This window comes from Lipotes vexillifer, unplaced genomic scaffold, assembly GCF_000442215.2.
Source record: "Lipotes vexillifer unplaced genomic scaffold, Lipotes_vexillifer_v1.1 scaffold4, whole genome shotgun sequence".
NCBI lineage: Eukaryota > Metazoa > Chordata > Mammalia > Artiodactyla > Lipotidae > Lipotes > Lipotes vexillifer.
Window position 1 is genome coordinate 3,525,717 of NW_006785876.1, and position 18,196 is coordinate 3,543,912.

Consider the following 18,196-nt stretch of genomic DNA (forward strand, 5'->3'; position numbering starts at 1 on the left):
AGGCTATTTTAAAAGAAAACCTTTTATTCTTTGGAAACTTGACTCCCCCCCCCATACCAGTATTTAAATTCCCTAAAGGCAGTTCCTCTTATAAACTGGATTTCCTTCACCCCATTTCTTGCCCACTTTCATTTCTGTGAGCAAATACAGTTCTATGACTATGGGGTCACCCAGAGAAGTTCTAAATCCAAAGCACCCTGAGTAGTTCCTTTAGTTGGTTTTCCAGATGCCTTTTTTGGCTTGGCCCTATTGCTAAAACCCACAAATATACCACAGGACCAAACCAGAGATCCTTCCGATTTTTAAACTGCCCATTCCAATAGGCAGGGGCCATGTCCCTATATAAGAAATCCTTAAATCATACAAAGCAAAGTAACCTAGATTATCTTCCATCAAGTCAGATCATGCTTTTCCTTTGAGTACTATCAGGATTTAGTTTCTACTATATTATTTTTCTAATTATTGACTTGTTGCTAAGTGCCCTTTAAGTCATTTCTGTGGATGTATTTCTCCATTTCCTAACTAGCTATAATCTTCTTCAGAGAGGAGATCATGTGTTATATTTCTTTCTTTCCTTTTTTTTTTTTTTTTTTTTTTTTTTGCCCCACTGTGTGGCTTGCGTGATTTTAGTTCCCTGACCAGGGATCGACGAACCCGAGCCCACAGCAGTGAAACCAGTGTCCTAACCGCTGGACCGCCAGGGAATTCTCTATTTTTCTTTCAAAAAAAGAAAATTTTCTTTATAATTCTTTATAATTTCAAGACTTGTGGGTGCTCAACTCTTGAGTGTTCAAAGGTGTTCTGTCAGAATTACCTCTCCACACAGACCAGAACAGTATTGAAATAACCATTTCTGTTTACTTTTTGTAGGGCATAGCCAAATTAAAACAGACAAACATTTAAAAGATAAAATGGTAAATAAATGAATTGTCTTTTTGCTACCTATTACCAATCAGGAATTTAAGTTGGATACACATGATGCTTACAACCAATTACTGGAGACACAAAAGAAAGTCAGTAATAAAAGAATGAAAAGGGGGGGAAAAAATCAAAAGATTGGCAATTCCCAAGTTTGTCACTAACTTCATATTTTTCAAAATGTAGTCTCTGAACCACCTACCAGCATCAGAATTCCTTAGGATACTTGTCATATGTACAAGTCATTTGGTCATGACTCCAAATGTGATGAATCAGATTTTGGGAGAGGGGTCTAAAATCTCCATGTTAAACAAGCTCTACAGATGATTCATTTGTACATTAGAGCCTTAGAACCACTGTACTAATCCAGTAAATTATAGAGGGATGAAGAACTCCTCATAGAAATCAAAGAATCAAAAATTTTATTTCTCAAGATCTTTCACTTAGACATTGTTCAATAGAACTTTCTGCAACGATGGAAATATTCTTTATCTGCATTGTCCAATACTGTACTAACTAGCCACATGTGCCTCCTGAGTACTTGAAATGTGGCTAGTGAAACTGAGGGACTGACTTTTAATTTTATTTAATTTTAATTAATTTAAATTTAAATAGCCACATGTGACTGGTGGCTGCAGTATTAGATAGCACAGATTTAAATACACCAGGACATACTATCTTTAGCTCACTTGGGTTTTCTTTTTGTTTTCTTCCCTTTGGAAGATTCACTACTCACTGAATCATGTCTGAATAGCCTCTTATAACTCAAAACCTGACAAATCCCCATTTTAGCCAAAAGGAACCTTGATGTGTCTTCAGAAATTTAACTGCTACTGAGATTTTATCACATGAAACAGCACAGCTTCAAATCCTACAAAGAGAGAATATTTCTATGAACAGGAATACAGCAACACAACACCCAGGACATTGATACCTTACGAAATCAACTTCTGTGCTAGAAAAAACATGCTGGAACAACCAAAAGCCAAAATAGAAAAACACTAAAAAACCATTCCACACCCTCTTCATGGAATGCTGTCAAATGGAAAGGGCACTCTGGAAATTCTTACTTCCAATTTCATTTTCTGATCTATAAATCTGCTGATCACGCACATCCTTTCCTGCACAGCCGTTTTCCCATTACAGATCTGTCGTGGCAACTCACTAACCTGCCATATGGCAGAGTAAATCCATTCAGGAAAACACAGGGCTACTCTGCACCTCACTACACTGATTTAACCTAGGCAGACTAGCTTCTCTAGAGGAAAAACATAGCTGATCATGAAATGGAAATCACTCAAAAGTGACACAAAAGTCAACACACACAATAGAGAATAAAGAGAATACAGTCTTGGGTATACTCAGTTCAAGAAACACCATGTATTTCACTCACCCCTCACACATCCTCTGACCATTTTATTTAAGAACAAGGCCTAACACTCACAGGCACAAAGAGGAAATCTATTTTACATTTCTCTGACATGGACCCCTTTTCCTTCATAATTGCTAAAGGTCATAAAAGTCCTAACACTTCCATTTAAAACATGTATCATCCAGTGTGACAGGCACCCAGTATCCAAAAGAGAGAAACTTGCAGTGTAACTGGGAATGAACATGATGTGCCTTAATAGTTCTCCGTCGTTAAGTAGATCAGTAACTGTAAATAAATGTCCTGCTCACCCTGGATCAATCTGCATACAGGGAAAGCAAACCTGACAAAATATTTGCGTTTGCTTCTTTAAGTAATATAGTTTTAATTTAAAAATCTGAATCAACTTGAGCTAAAAACCATAATTAATATTTAAAAGGATTCTACTATAGTTAATATCACCAAATAGTAAAAGAAGGTAACAGAACCTGTTCAATGTTTGCCTTTTGTTCTGATGAGAAACTTCTAGATTTATCACATTATTTTCTAAAGGTCTCTGTAAGAGAGAGATGACTGAGCATTACAAAAATCTTTCAAAAACCTATAGCTTGAAAACATGATTCATCTTTTAATTGGACTATTCCAATTATTCTCAAATAGCAGATTTCTTAGCTGATCCGAAATGGATAACAGCATCACCCGAAATAAAATTTCTGGGGAGAAATTCGACAAAAACAAAATAGGAAAAATTTAAGAGAATCTACTTTAGGGAGATTTCCATTTCTTCTCTCTCATCGTATTGATTTCTTCTCAGTTCTTGACTAAGGATAGTGGAAAAATCCTGCCTGATCTTGGTGAGACCAAGCGGCATAAATTCCAGCTTCAGAGAGAGTAGACACTATGGTAACATGCTGACAGCCTTCATTTACATAAAAGAATACTAATTACGTGGTATCATCAACATCTGTGATTCTGCTCACCGCCATATGCGACAGAGCAGGGTATTTTAACCCTTCAACCTGCTACACATACCCTACATTACATGTCCCACAAAACCTGCAAAGGGTGCTTAAAGACACAATGAACACATTTTTACAAATAACAAGTATTGAAAATGAATTTTATTTTCAGCTAACAGTTTATTTCTAAGAGATATGGGAAAATATAATTTAGTATCAATATCCAATTAAGACAAAGATTTTTTAAAACAAGGTAGAAATCGCATTAAGATACAGATAAATAACCCAAAAGGGAAAATGCTACATTTTAGAGTATTATTATATAGGGCTTTAAAAGTCTGTATTTTAAGTACAATGAAACTAGCCTTTTGAATTTTTGCATTATGGCTAAAATAAAAACAAAAAGAAATAGATACAAAATAACAAAAACAAAAACTAGGGGCAGAGACTGAGAAGGGTGAGGCTAGCCCTTGGCTAAGGGCAGTGTGTAGGGGGGAGCATGCGGCGGGGTGGTGGTGGTGGGGGAAGATGGCTGAAGGGGTGGAGGGTCCTCACAGCTGCCGCACTTTCCCTTGTTCTCCTTCGTTTCCATTCTCCCTGAATGTGGGGGTGGGTCGGTGGATGGGTGACGGATAACCTGTAGGTCAGAGCGTCCGTCCCTCAGAGACTCCTGCAGAGGCTGAATTCTCTGGGACGAGGTTGGAAGCTCTAAGCAAATGTGTTCTTGAGCTCTTAAACCCGAGAGCGGAACGGCCACTTAAGCAGCGGCTCTTGGCCACAGGCGATGGTACGCTGATGCGCTGGGTGCACCGGGGCCTTGCGAGGTTGGCCATCACTCGTCAGTAATCAAGCGCTGATGTTCGAGAATGAGCCTGTTTAATCACGAGTTACAGATTTAAGGTTATGTCTGCACAATAATGTCTCTCTCTCTTGCATTAGGATCTGCTTTCCTCAGTGAGAAAGCAGTAGAGTTCATCTAGAGAGCCAGCCAGCACACAACCGATTGCCACAGCGCAGGGAGATGACAAAGACAGAACGACCAGCACAGTACAGATGCTTTGCTCTGTGCCAAATACCAACTTATCTAACTGTACTAAGAGCCAGAATTGGGTGTAAGCCTTCTGTACCTTCAGTCTCTGCTCTCTTTTGTTTGCCTCCTTCCTCTCCAGCTGCAACATGCCCAAGTCTCTCCTGTCTAAAAAACACACAGACCCAACTTTGCCCTGCCTCTAGACTATCCTTGACATTATTTTAGGCTCTTTCTCCTTCTGCCTACTTTATTCATGGCAAGAATAATGTGCAGCTTCATCTTTCTCACAACTCACTCCTTCGCACCTTCATTTCATAGCAACTGTTTTCTCAAAGGTCTCTGCAATTTCCTCAGAGCTGAGTTCATCAGCCCTTTCTCAGTCCCCATCCACATCTATTCTGCCCCTGACACTGAACACACACTCACTCCTGCATTTTAGGCTACTGTTCTCTTCCTATGTCTGTAAATACACCTCTGTTTTCATGTGTGTCTCTCTTCCTTGAAATATAGACTCTCCTTAAGATTCTGTCCTCAACTCTCTTCTTGATGATTTCGTCTGTTCCTAGAACATCAAGTATCATTTCTATTAATTAATGTATTTTAATTCTCACACTTTTAAAAAACCACTTTATTGAGATATAGTTGACATACCATAAAATTCACTCATTTAAACCACACAACTCAATAATTTTTAGTACACTCACAGAGTCCCATAAATACTTTTGCATATAAAATCTGTCCATTTCCTTACAGAGGCTTGGTCTCAGGTTGGATCTTCCCATTCTGATACCCGCATTATGGTATACTACTGTTAATGCTATTTGTGGGATGAAGCTTCTGAATATGTTTTGCAGTTGTTTGTTTGGTAGCAGTGATGTACTGAGCTATACACACTGAGATCATGTACTGAGTTATACATACTGTTTCATCCAAGTCTCCTGATGATCAAGACATGTAAGATGACAGACAGGGGGTTAAGGAAATGCCATCGGTGGAACAAAGCTAAGCTAGCTGGCCTTCAAAGGATCACACTTTTTGATTCATTAGCCTACTCTTGCCAAAGGGGTCTGTGCCTAAAACTTAACCCCTTTTCCAGGAGGATAGTGGACTGGGCACAAGGGGGCCAAGGAAGACTGCTCATATAAAGTTCAGAGAAATTCTGAATACACTGGGAGCCTGTGCACGCGCGTGTGCGCGCGCGCGCACACACACACACACACACACACACACAGAAATGTTACCTGTGACCCTGTGTGGAGAAGTGGCAGCCGAGAGTGGAGAAAACTAGTTTGGCTGTGTAAGGATTAAACAGGTCTGCTTCAGAGCTTAGTAATTTGTGGCACTTCCAGATCAAACCCGGGGATGCTTTTAGTATGATCTCCCTGACAAGCTAGTGTTAAGGCAAGGTCCAAACTAAAGGCTCCCTCTTCTACTCCACTGCCACATGGAAAAATTCTATTGCTACCGCTGAGAGAATCAGTGTTTACCCTTTAAATATCTGACTGCAGGAATTATGGTTTGTCCCTGCAGTATGCCTCCAAAACACTGTTCTCTACAGCAGCTGGGCAGTCATCATAAGTGTGTACATATGTGTATACATATGTCAAAGTGTACGTATATGTCAAACTTCTAGAATTGTGCCCTTTAAATACATGCAGTTTATTGTATGTAAATTACATCTCAATACATTTGTTTAAAATTGCATAGATACACACACACAGACACATATACACACACAAGTGAATAATATACCCCTAATGAAATAATGGATCCAGTCAGTAGCTCCAACCACTAGGTGAAAGCTGACAGGAAACTTTACAATGGATGGATAAGGCTGACAGCACCTGACTCCAGTGATCAATTTCACATTGAAAACAGGACAACCAGACATTATATGCTTCCCTGCTATGATGCAATAAGAGGTTCACAGCAGCATCACCTATAAAGTACTCTTGCTAAAAGAACTGAACCTGGGCTTCCCTGGTGGCGCAGTGGTTAAGAATCCGCCTACCAATGCAGGGGACACGGGTTCAATCCCTGGTCCAGGAAAATCCCACATGCCGCAGAGCCACTAAGCCCGTGCACCACAACTACTGAGCCTGCGCTCTAGAGCCCGTGAGCCACAACTACTGAGCCCACATGCCACAACTACTGAAGCCTGCGCACCTAGGGCCTGTGCTACGCAACAAGAAAAGCCACCGCAATGAGAAGCCCGTGCACCGCAACAAAGAGTAGCCCCTGCTCGCCGCAACTAGAGAAAGCCCGAGTGCAGCAGCAAAGACCCAACGCAGCCAAAAATAAATAATAAATAAATTATAAAAGAAAAACAAAACTGAACCTGAGTCCAATGAAGCCTTTGGATCTAACCAAGTTACAAGAAATGTGGGAGACAGGAATGTGCCACCACAAGGCTGCAATTAGCCAACGGACCAAATCAGAGTGTGGCAAATGCTACAGGATCAGTGATCTGGAGTCTTTAAGAAATAAATGACATGAAGAAAAAAGGGGGGGATAGATTTGCTACAGATTATAAGAAACCTAGAAACATATCAACCAAATGCAATGTGTGGTTCTTATTTAGATCCTGATTTGAACAAACCAAATATAAAAATATATTTTTGAGAAAACTGGGAGAAATGTTTTAAAATACTGTTTGCCTCTAGCTATACCACTATATTTTTTAACAGTTTCGTTGAGGTAGAATTGACATACAGTGAACTGCACATATTTAAAGTGTACAACTTGATACATTTTGCATATACTTGTGAAATCAACACAACCAAAATAATGAACACATTGATCACCCCCAAAAGTTTCATGCCCCTGTGTAATCCTTTCCCCCAGCCTCCCTCCCTTAAACCCCCAGTCCAAAACTGGAGAAATTTAAATACAGACTAGGACTCCCCTGGTGGCGCAGTGGTTAAGAATCCGCCTGCCAATGCAGGGGACACGGGTTCAATCCCTGGTCCGGGAAGATCCCACATGCCATGGAGCAACTAAGCCCGTGTGCCACAACCACTGAGCCCACGTGCTGCAACTACTGAAGCCCGCACGCCTAGAGCCCGTGCTCCGCAACGAGAAGCCCCTGCAATGAGAAGCCTGCGCACCGCAACAAAGAGTAGCCCCCGCTCGCTGCAACTAGAGATAGTCCACGTACAGCAACAAAGACCCAACGCAGCCAAAAAAATAAACACAGACTATTAGCTAATATGAATAATTATTAGTTTAATGTGACAATAGTACTGTGGCTGTATTTTTTCAGTCTTCATATGTTAGAGACATCTCTGAAGTATTTATAGGTGAAATATTACAATGCATGGAATTTGCTTTAAAATACTCTAGTGGCAGGAAGATAAATGAAACAAGATTGTCAAAACGTTCATAATTGTTGAAGCTGATTGATGGGCACATGGAGTTCATTATACTATTCCCTTTATTTTTGTGTATGCTTGAAAAGTTCCAAAAAAATTTTTTTAAAGACAAAAAGCAAAATAAAACCCTGAGATATGAACCATTCACAAATTAGACAAATTATGAGACACCTTCCATCTCTGTCATTTTACCATCATATCTAGTCTTACCTTGAGATGCACCCTCCCTACCCCTCAAGACACACCCAACCAAAGCAGTGCAGTTTTTCTTGGCAGTGTTTGACAGAGATTGCTTGCATAGTCCTTTGGACTGGGCCTCAAGTATACCCTTTAGACTCAGGTAGCAACTTCTTTGCAGCCCCCCAAACTTTCTTTCAAAAACTTCACCAGAATTTTGCCCACAAAAATTTCCTGAGGATGTTTCTCTTTTGGGGGCACAAAGCCACTTTAGTTGATCTGTTGAAATGTTCGTGCTTAGTGTAATGCTTTCTCTCTTTCTGAAACTTCCTCCTTTATTGGGAAGGAAAATCTCTTTAATTTTTTTTTTTGGCAATTCTGCTTCTTCCTCACTAACTCTGATTATCCAGGTGGCAAGGAGCTCATCCTATGCCTTTCTGAATTTCACTGTAGTCACAGCAAAAAACAGTAGCACAAAAATTATATTTAAAAAAAAATTTCTGGGGCTTCCCTGGTGGCGCAGTGGTTGAGAGTCTGCCTGCTGATGCAGGGGACGCGTGTTCGTGCCCTGGTCCGGGAGGATCCCACATGCCACGGAGCAGCTCGGCCCGTGAGCCATGGCCGCTGAGCCTGCACATCCGGAGCCTGTGCTCCGCAACAGGAGAGGCCACAACAGTGAGAGGCCCGCATACCGCAAAAAAAAAAAAAAAAAAATCTGTTTCCCTGACTCCAGTCAGATAAAGGTTACTCCCAGTCCATGTGATGTCTGGGTAAGCGAAATTTGGCCACAAAGATCCAATACAATATTCACAAACATCAACCAACAGGTTGTTTTCAGCTGAGACTTTGGAATATATTTTCTCATAGAAGCAATGCTACAAATAGCAATTGGTCCAGTTAAAAAGCTATTGAGCCCATCATGTATCCTTGGTGTCGTACCAGAATACTAGTGCTACCACTACGGAAGCTAACTGTCAAATGCATTATTCTGAGAAAATTAATGCAAAGTTTCAACTTAAAATGCCAAGAACTGCTTTCCCAGCTGCAGCCCAGGCAGTGAAATTGGGAATCTCCCTCCTCCCACTTTCCCCACATGGCTAAAGAGGGCTTTCCACACATGGCCATTTGTATGGAAGACACATATATATGTTAGGAACTGCCTGCAGAGGAAAAGAAGGAACAATTTCTGTGGACAGAAAATAAATCTGACTAGAATTTATCATCAGGATTAGTTGGTGATTTCAGTGGCTGCTCTAAGGAAAGGAAACCCCATCTTCCTGATGTCCTGTTTCTTAAAAGGATAGTAATATATTTAATTCTGTGCCTTCCCCAATAATATACCAAAGCACATCTGTCAGGATGGAGGTCCATCATATTTTGCATAAATGGAGACACAACTTTTAAAAAAATGTATGTATGTAGTTATTTATTTTTGGCTGTGTTGGGTCTTTGATGCTGCGCCTGGGCTTTCTCTAGTTGCGGCGAGTGGGGGCTACTCTTCGTCGCGGGGCGCAGGCTTCTCATTGCAGTGTTTTCTCTTGTTGCGGAGCTCGGGCTCTAGGCGCACGGGCTTCGGTAGTTGTGGCACGCGGGCTCAGTAGTTGTGGCTCGCAGGCTCTAGAGCACAGGTTCAGCACAGGCTTAGTTGCTCTGCGGTATGTGGGATCTTCCCAGAGCAGGGCTTGAACCCATGTCCCCTGCATTGGCAGGTGGATCCTTAACCACTGCACCACCAGGGAAGTCCCAAGACACAACTTTTCAGCACTTTATTTCAAGAGCAAAGAAGACAGATGTCCAAAGAGAAGGCCAAATACAAAGCGGTATTTGTTACATACATACAAAAGGAGAAAACCTGAAGCTACAAAGAAAACACTCAGGCACTTTAATTGAGAACAGGTTAAATAAATTATAAATTGGCCATATAACTGAAACCACCTGTAGTTTTTTGTTTTGTTTTCTAAAGAGGCAGGTCTATGTGTACAACAATTCAAAATACAGTATGTAAAAAAGAAAAGCGGTAGAATAGTGTATATAATATGCATCAAGACTAAAAAGACTACACATGCAGAATCTCTCTCTCATATGCAATTAAGAAGATAAACAAGAAACTGGTAACACCACATGCCCTGTAGTGGCAAACAGGGGGTGGAGATGGAAACAAGAGAGTCATCAACATTTGTACCTTTTGGGGAAAAAAAATCATGTATTATCTATTTTCAAAAAGGATACAGCACTGAGGAAACTGTTTCAATAATCTTAAAAATTCAGGCATCAGCAAGATGGCTGAAGATAAGTGCAGGGCATATATGATTTACTATGCTTTTATTAGAAAATAGGATTTAGGGACAGGCAGTCTGATGATATTTATGGCATATGGAGAACCCAAGGAATTATATTCTAGTAGCACTAATCACTGCAAAAAGAACCCCCCACTTGTTTTTCCACAAGCTTATGACCAGCAAAGTGCAGACCTCTTTGGCTTACTGCAGAGGGGCTTATATAGCACAGCCTCAGTCGGTCGTGTCAATCATTTGAAATTTCACATCAGCCAAGGTACCAAGGTAATTTCTACTCTGCTTCCCCAGAGGCCACTACCGAAAATTGTCAGTGAGAAGGGAATCCTGTAAGCAGACCCTTCCAACTCTCAAGAGATCTTCATTTCCTTCATGGACAGCTCCTAACATTATTCCAGCGTACCGGGCAGCAAAATCTCTCTCTCAACACACAACCAACCTCTCTGAAGGAGCGTGGGTGTGAGAGTGTGGGTGTGTTTTGGGATGGTGAAGGCAATCAGCTGAACGATGGAGGACCCACACACACACAAACCATTCCAAGTATAAAAGTATACTATAAGGCTCAGTTTCTCAAATCTATAAAACCGGGGAACAATAATACCTACTTCAAAGATTTGTTCTGAGGGAGACTCAAATGAGATGGCCACGTAACTGCGTTCTGAAAGTGACTGACTCTAAACAAAGTACTGGCTGACTTGGCCACCTTGTCACTCATTCCCAAAAAGTTATTTTTGCTTCCACAGAGCTTAGAGTCAGGCTGGCTAATTGAGCAGCTTACAGTAACTGACTATCTGGTCTTGACTTTACCCAGATAGTTTCATCTAATAAGGTCTTCATACTAAAATATTCTTAAATGAGAAATTAGAGGATACTTTTATATTCAAAATGAGAAAAATCACTATCTTTCCAAAACAAATTAAAAGGTTTTATTATTTATTATCTATTTTTCTTAGGTCTTTAAAAATTGTGTTTAATAGCAACACAGAGCAAGGCTAGTAAAAGTCCAATTAAGATGCTAAAAACAAACCCAGAGCACCATAAAATGCTGTTGAATTAAAGAAGCAGAATCAGGCTCAGCTCACACTCTCCAACAGGGGTATGCCCACTGAATACTTACAGGTCCAACAGAATTTGCTGCGTGGCAAAAATATAAAAGGGGCCTTCTTTCAAATAAGGCATAGAAGGCATTTCAAAGACGTGAACTGTGCATGAACCCTCATCTCTCCTTAAGAATAAAGCAGAAGTACTTCTGGGAACTCAACTATAGTGAGCTGGCACAAGAGAATAGAAGGCCAGTGCACACCCAGGCAGCGAACTTAATGTAGCTTAAATCCCACAAGTCCCAGCCACCTCTCCTATTTTAAAGATATCAGCATCCTGGCCTGCCAGTGAGTCCCACCACTTGGATTAAGGCACTGACACTCTCATTAAAGGCAAACAGAGAATCTTATAAGGGAAACACATAAAGCCAATCAACTGCTAATAATTAAGTGTAGATTAATTTACCATAGCAGGAAGCAGAAAGCTGGGTGCTAAGGGGCAGGATACTGCATAGCTAAATGCAGTGAGGAAGAAACTAAAGAGGGAAAGAAAAGTATGAATCACTGACTGAGACCCTGTAGAAGGGAGACTTGAGCCTTAAGGAGTATTGGACAGCAAGGAGGGAGGTCCCTAAAAAATGGTATGAGAACAAAAAAATAAGCCTCACTGACTTCATCATTTTTTTCCTGCATCCTTCCCATGTTGCCTGTGGTAACTGTGCTGAACGTTGTCCATACCTATCAAGTTATAATATCAGTGAGGTATAATGAAACAAGGTAAATACGTGATTCATTATGTGTAGCTTTAAATACATATGAATAACTAGAAAAGTAACTATTCTAAAGTTAAACCTTTCGTTTCTGAACATGCGCTTCTGAGTCTGACATCTCAGTAAATTTCAGTTTGTTATTTTTAAGTTACTGGTCACTAACAGCCTATAGCCAACAGTAAAGTCCCCATCAAATCACCCAACTCCACTACAGCCAATTTATCAAAACATATACATTATCACTATACCTATCACTCACACAAGAACTTACCAGAATTAATAAGAACTAAACTGCTCTGAAGGAACTATCAGTAAAAAAAATCATATCTAATATTGGCAGAAGCAAAATAATAAACATTACATATTCCAAGAGACCAATCAACAGACTTCTAAGGGACCACTTAATACTACTTATTCTAAGAGGCCAGCTTACGAGTCTGCCAGTAAAGGAAATATCTCATAGGATTGTTCCAGATATGACCTAGACTTTAGTGGAAAGTGGGGCAGGACCCATTAAAGTGCTGATGTCATTGAACAGGTTTAAGAAATAAGGAATCCTCACTTTGTGTTCGTACATGTCAATGACACAGAATGTCTCTAAAACTGCAGATGAGGCTTTATCTTCTGAGACTGAAGTTCAAAAGAAGAAAAATGTAGTGGACGCAATAATCCATCTGTTAAAAACACCAAAATCCTGAGGTCTGAGTGACGGCAGAGTTCTGGGGACCCCCAAACCCATTTATGAAAAGCGCATGGTTAACATCATACTCAATGATGAAAACTGAAAGCTTTTCCTCTAAGATCAGGAACAAGGGCAAGGATGCCTGCTCTCACCACTTCCGTTTAACATAGTATTAAAAGAGTCCTAGCCAGAGCAACTAGGCAAGAAAAAAAATCAAAAGGCACCTAAACTAGAAAAGAAGAAGTAAAATGACCTCTGTTCATAGATGACATGATCTTATATGTAGAAAGCTCTAAAGGTTACAAACACACACACACACACACACACACACACACACACACACAGAACTAATAAATTCAGCAAAGTTGTAGTACACAAAAGCAACATACAAAAGTCAGCGTGTTCCTATACACTAACAATGAAATCTGAAAAGGAAATTAAGAAAACAATTCCATTTACAATGGAATAAAAAAGAATAAATACTTGGGAATAAACCTTACCAAGGAGGTAAAAGACTTGTATACTGAAAACTACAAAACACTGCTGAAAGAAATTACAGAAAACACAAATACATGAAAAGACATCTCATGTTCATGGATTGGAAAACTTAACATTGTTAAGATGTCCATACTACCCAAAATGATCTACAGGTTCAGTGAAATCCCTATCAAAATTCCAATGGCATTTTTTGCAGAAATAGGAAAATACACCCTAAAATTCATATGGAATCTCAAGGGACTCCAAAGAGCGAAAACAATTTTGAAAAAAAACCCAGAAGAACACACTCATACTTTGCAATGTCAAAACCTACCACAAAGCTATAGTACAAAACAGTATGGTACTGGCATAAAGACAAATAGACAAATGGAATAGAACAGACGGTCCTGAAATAAACTCTTATGTATATGGTCAAATGAACTTTAGCAAGGGTGCCAAGACCACTCAGTGAAGAACTGTCTCTTCAACAAATGGTGTTGGGAAAACTGATATCCACATGTAAAGGAATGAAGCTGGACCCTTAACTTACACCATATACAAAAGTTAACCCCAAATGGATTAAAGACCTGACTGTAAGACCTAAAACTATATAATTCCTAGAAGAAAACATAGGGGAAAACCTTCATGACATTGGGCTTTGCAATGATTTCTTGGATATTATACCAAAAACACAGGCAACAAAAGCAAAAATAGAGAGGTAGACTACATCAAACTTAAAAACTTTTGTGCATCAAAGGACACAATAAACAGAGTGAAAGGCAACCTACAGAGTGGGAAAAAATATTTTCAAATGTATCTCATAAGGGGTTAATATCCAGAATATATAAAGAACTTCTACAACTCAACAACAAAAAAATCAAATAACCCAATTAAAAAATGGGCAAAGGACCTGAACAGACATTTCTCCAAAGATGTTATATAAAATGGCCAACATGCATTGAAAAGATGCTCAACATCACTAATCATCAGAGAAATGCCCATCAATGGATGAATAAACAAACTGGTATACACACACACACACACACACACACCAGAATATTATTCAGCATTAAAAAGGAAGGAATTCTGACACATGCTATAACATGGATGAACCTTAAGGACATTATGCTAAATGAAATATGCCAGTCACAAAAAAAGACATACACTGTATGATTCCATTTACATGAGGTATCTAAAATAGTCAAATTCCCAGAAACATAAAGTATAATAGTGGTTACCAGGAACTGGGGAGAGGAGAAAAAGGGTATAGAGTTTTAGATTTACAAGATGAAAAAGCTCTGGAGATCTGTTTCACAACAATGTCAATATACTCAACACTACTGAATTGTACACTTAAAAATGGTTAAAATGGTATTTTTTTTTACCACATTTTTACCAGAACTGGTTAAGATGTTCATTTTACATGTTTTTTCCTTTTTTTTTTTTTTAAAGAAAAAGCATTAAAACATTTGTTCAGCACAAATGAGACCTGTGATCTCAGCATTTTCAATCTCACATGGAAGATGAGAAACACAGAGAACCTGAGTAGGTAAATGGCCTCTTATTAGGCTGCCAAAGCAAACACACTAAAAGCTTTACTAAGAAGCAAGGTAAACTACAGTTCAACTAATATTTTCCTGAATGTGCTTCCAACTGATATGACTGATGCAATCACTTGGGAGTTCATTCTATCCCAAGGTAATTCCTCCTAACCCAAACAGGATCTAAACCCACCAGTCCAGATGAAGGCATTCCCCAACTACTCTTCAGACCCATAATTCCACTGGCCAGGGTAAGATTCCTATCTGTTTTGTTCTTGGGAAACACTGTCCTTTGTTAAGATACTGTATCTCTCCATGTTCTTGGTGTTAAGTGCCCTTTCTCTTACGGCGATGATAACAGATGGTAGTTTGGGTTGGCATGCATGTGTGCATGCAAGTGTGTATTCTGTTTGTTTGTTTTTGGTTTTTTTTGTGGTACGCGGGCCTCTCACTGCTGTGGCCTCTCCCGTTACGGAGCACAGGCTCCGGACGCGCAGGCTCAGCGGCCATGGCTCACGGGCCCAGCTGCTCCGCGGCATGTGGGATCTTCCCGGACCGGGGCACGAACCCGCGTCCCCTGCATCGGCAGGCGGACTCTCAACCACTGCGCCACCAGGGAAGCCCTGCAAGTGTGTATTTTATAGATCTATGAAATAAAAAAAAAAATCTGGGAACCACTGTTTTAGATAAAGTCCTCTTGGACCAAAGCTTTGGAGAGTCTTTTAACCTTATGAATCTATGATTCTAAAGGTCACAGTCCTCAGGACTTCCTGGTAGCACAGTGGATAAGACTCCGCGCTCCCAATGCAGGGGACCCGGGTTTGATCCCTCGTCAGGGAACCAGATCCCACATGCATGCTGCAACTAAGAGTTTGCATGCCGCAACTAAGGAGCCCATGTGCTGCAACTAAGGAGCCCACGAGCCACAAATAAGGAGTCTGCCTGCTGCAACTAAGACCTGGCTCAACCAAATAAATAGATAAATATTTTTTAAAAATAAAAATAAATGTCACAGTCCTCTAGAGAAGGGTTTCTCATGGTAATTGCCAACACTGGTGTTGGCTCTTGGCTACAGTTTTCTTTTGCATAGCATTATTTCCTTATTAAAAGTACTTTTATTATTTTATTTTCTGCTTCTTATAACTCTGTAAAACAGTTATGGTACATATTTTTAATGTGTCATTTACAAATAAACTGAGAGGCAGTATAGCATAGTGTGATTAAAAGTTCAAGCCAAGCTGCTGGGTTTGGACTTCTAGCTCTGTCCTTATTAGTTATATATGGTCTTGGGAAAACAATCTCTGTGGGCCTCAGTTTCCTTATCTGTAATATGGGGACAATAATAGTTTTTACCTCATAGCGTTGTTGAGAAAATTAAATGAGTTAACATATGTAAAATGCTTAGAGAAATACCCGGCACAAGTCAGAGCTCAAGAAATGATAGTCATGGGCTTCCCTGGTGGCGCAGTGGTTGAGAGTCCGCCTGCCGATGCAGGGGATGCGAGTTCGTGCCCCGGTCCGGGGGGATCCCACATGCCGCGGAGCGGCTGGGCCCGTGGGCCGTGGCCGCTGAGCCTGCACTTCTGGAGCCTGTGCTCCGCAATGGGAGAGGCCACAGCAGTGAGAGGCCCGTGTACCGCAAAAAAAAAAAAAAAAAGAAATGATAGTCATTATGTAAAGTGATCCTGTGACTTGCTCCACATCACACACTGACACTGCCAACAAAGTTAGGATTATGACGAGGATTATGCTCTCTGCTGAGATCCTTCAACCTGACCCACACAAACTCTTCTTCCCATTGGTCCAGTATTATAAAGGCAATGTACAGGTATTTGGGGGCAAATTATTACTCTGGCCTCTTCTCAGTCACCTTACATTAGGTTCCTGGGCCCAATTCAACATGTGTGCGTATGGAGGCTTCCCCACACCAACAGGCAATTCCTGGACGCCATCAGGGTGCCTCAGAATTCAACTCAATTCTGACACTACCCAGAGATAGAACGAGATTGCACAGGCTCAGTCCTACAAAACCACCTCCGCTTCAGACACCAGTCGCAAGCCCAGTTTGTTACCTGTGCTTCTGACCAACTGGCTATAAACTAGAGGTTCCCATGACTCCCCCTTTGGGTTCAATTAATTTACTAGAATGGCTCACAGAACTTAGGAAAACCTGTTTACTAACTAGATTACCAATTTATCACAAAGAATATGAATCAACAACCAGACAAAGAGATACATAGGGTGAGGTCCCGAACAAAGGGACCTCTGTTCCCATGGAGCTGGGGGCCCAGCACAGTGGTACATGGAAGCATTCTGGTTCCCCAACGTGGAAGCTCTCTGAACCTCATCCTTTTGGGTTTTTATGGAGGCTTCATTACATAGGCACAGTTGATTAAATCATTGACCATGGCGGGGGGGGGGGGGGGGGGGGGGGCAGAGGTCAGGGGGCAAAACTAAAAGTTCCCACCCTCTAATCACACGGTTGGCTTCATTGGCAACCAGCTCCCATCCTTAGGTGCTTTCCAAAAGTCACCTCATTAACATAACCAAGGACCCCTTTATCATTCAGTACTTAGGAAAGTCCATGGGTTTTGGAGGCTGTGAGCCAGGAACTGTGGACAAAGACCAAATATATATGAGAAATATATTTTGGTCATCTGAATGATCAAATATATATTTCTTATAAAACACAATATGGCACATCTCTACAAGTAGAATCCGACTGTTTAGTCCCTCACAATCTGATCCTGCCATTTTAATGCTGCAGGTTTGTTTACAATTTAAAACTGCCTTCTTTCAGACATTTTTCAGATGGAAAACGTTTGCACAACTCGAAACTTGACGCACTTAACGCTTTAAGAACTTGTAATATTAATAAGCTCTACCACTTTCAGTAGCCTCTCTCTCAAGCATGCTTTCTGAAATGCTCAGTTTTGCATTCCCAAGTAGCTGCTGTGTGATGAGCTAAACAGAGATAACCCAAGCAGAATAGGAAAAAGAAACACTTTGAAGACACACTAAAGCAAGACTTAAAATGATACAGCACCACTGGGGACTCAGAGAAATCACAGCGGCAGATACACCTAGGGAGCATTGATGAGCACCTGGAGTATTTCTTTCTGAAGAGAGGATGGCAGGTGCACACAGTGCCAAACTCAGCACATGGAGGCTGCAGCTGCAAATCACAGGCCAGCGTGCACAGCTGGTGGGGACCCGCTGGCTAGATGGTAATTATTGGTCAGTCATCTTCAGCTACAAAGGCTAAGGTGTAGCTCATTACATCTGTATTCTTCAACCGGTTATTTATCTCGGTGCTAAGGTGATAGTTAGCCTAGAGGCATGTTTACCCATCTGCCTAAAAAATAAAAATAGAAAGAATCATACACAAAGGGCTTAATAAAATTTGTATTGAGTCCTATGATAGATTATCTCTTCTCAATCATCTTTGTACCTTACCATAGAAAAGTCCCTTAAAATCTGAGAGCAAAGTTAGATAAGTTTTTATGAAGTCTGAAAGTAGGGGTTGGTCCTTTTGTTTGTTTGCTTTTACCCTGAGCAGCCACTCTTC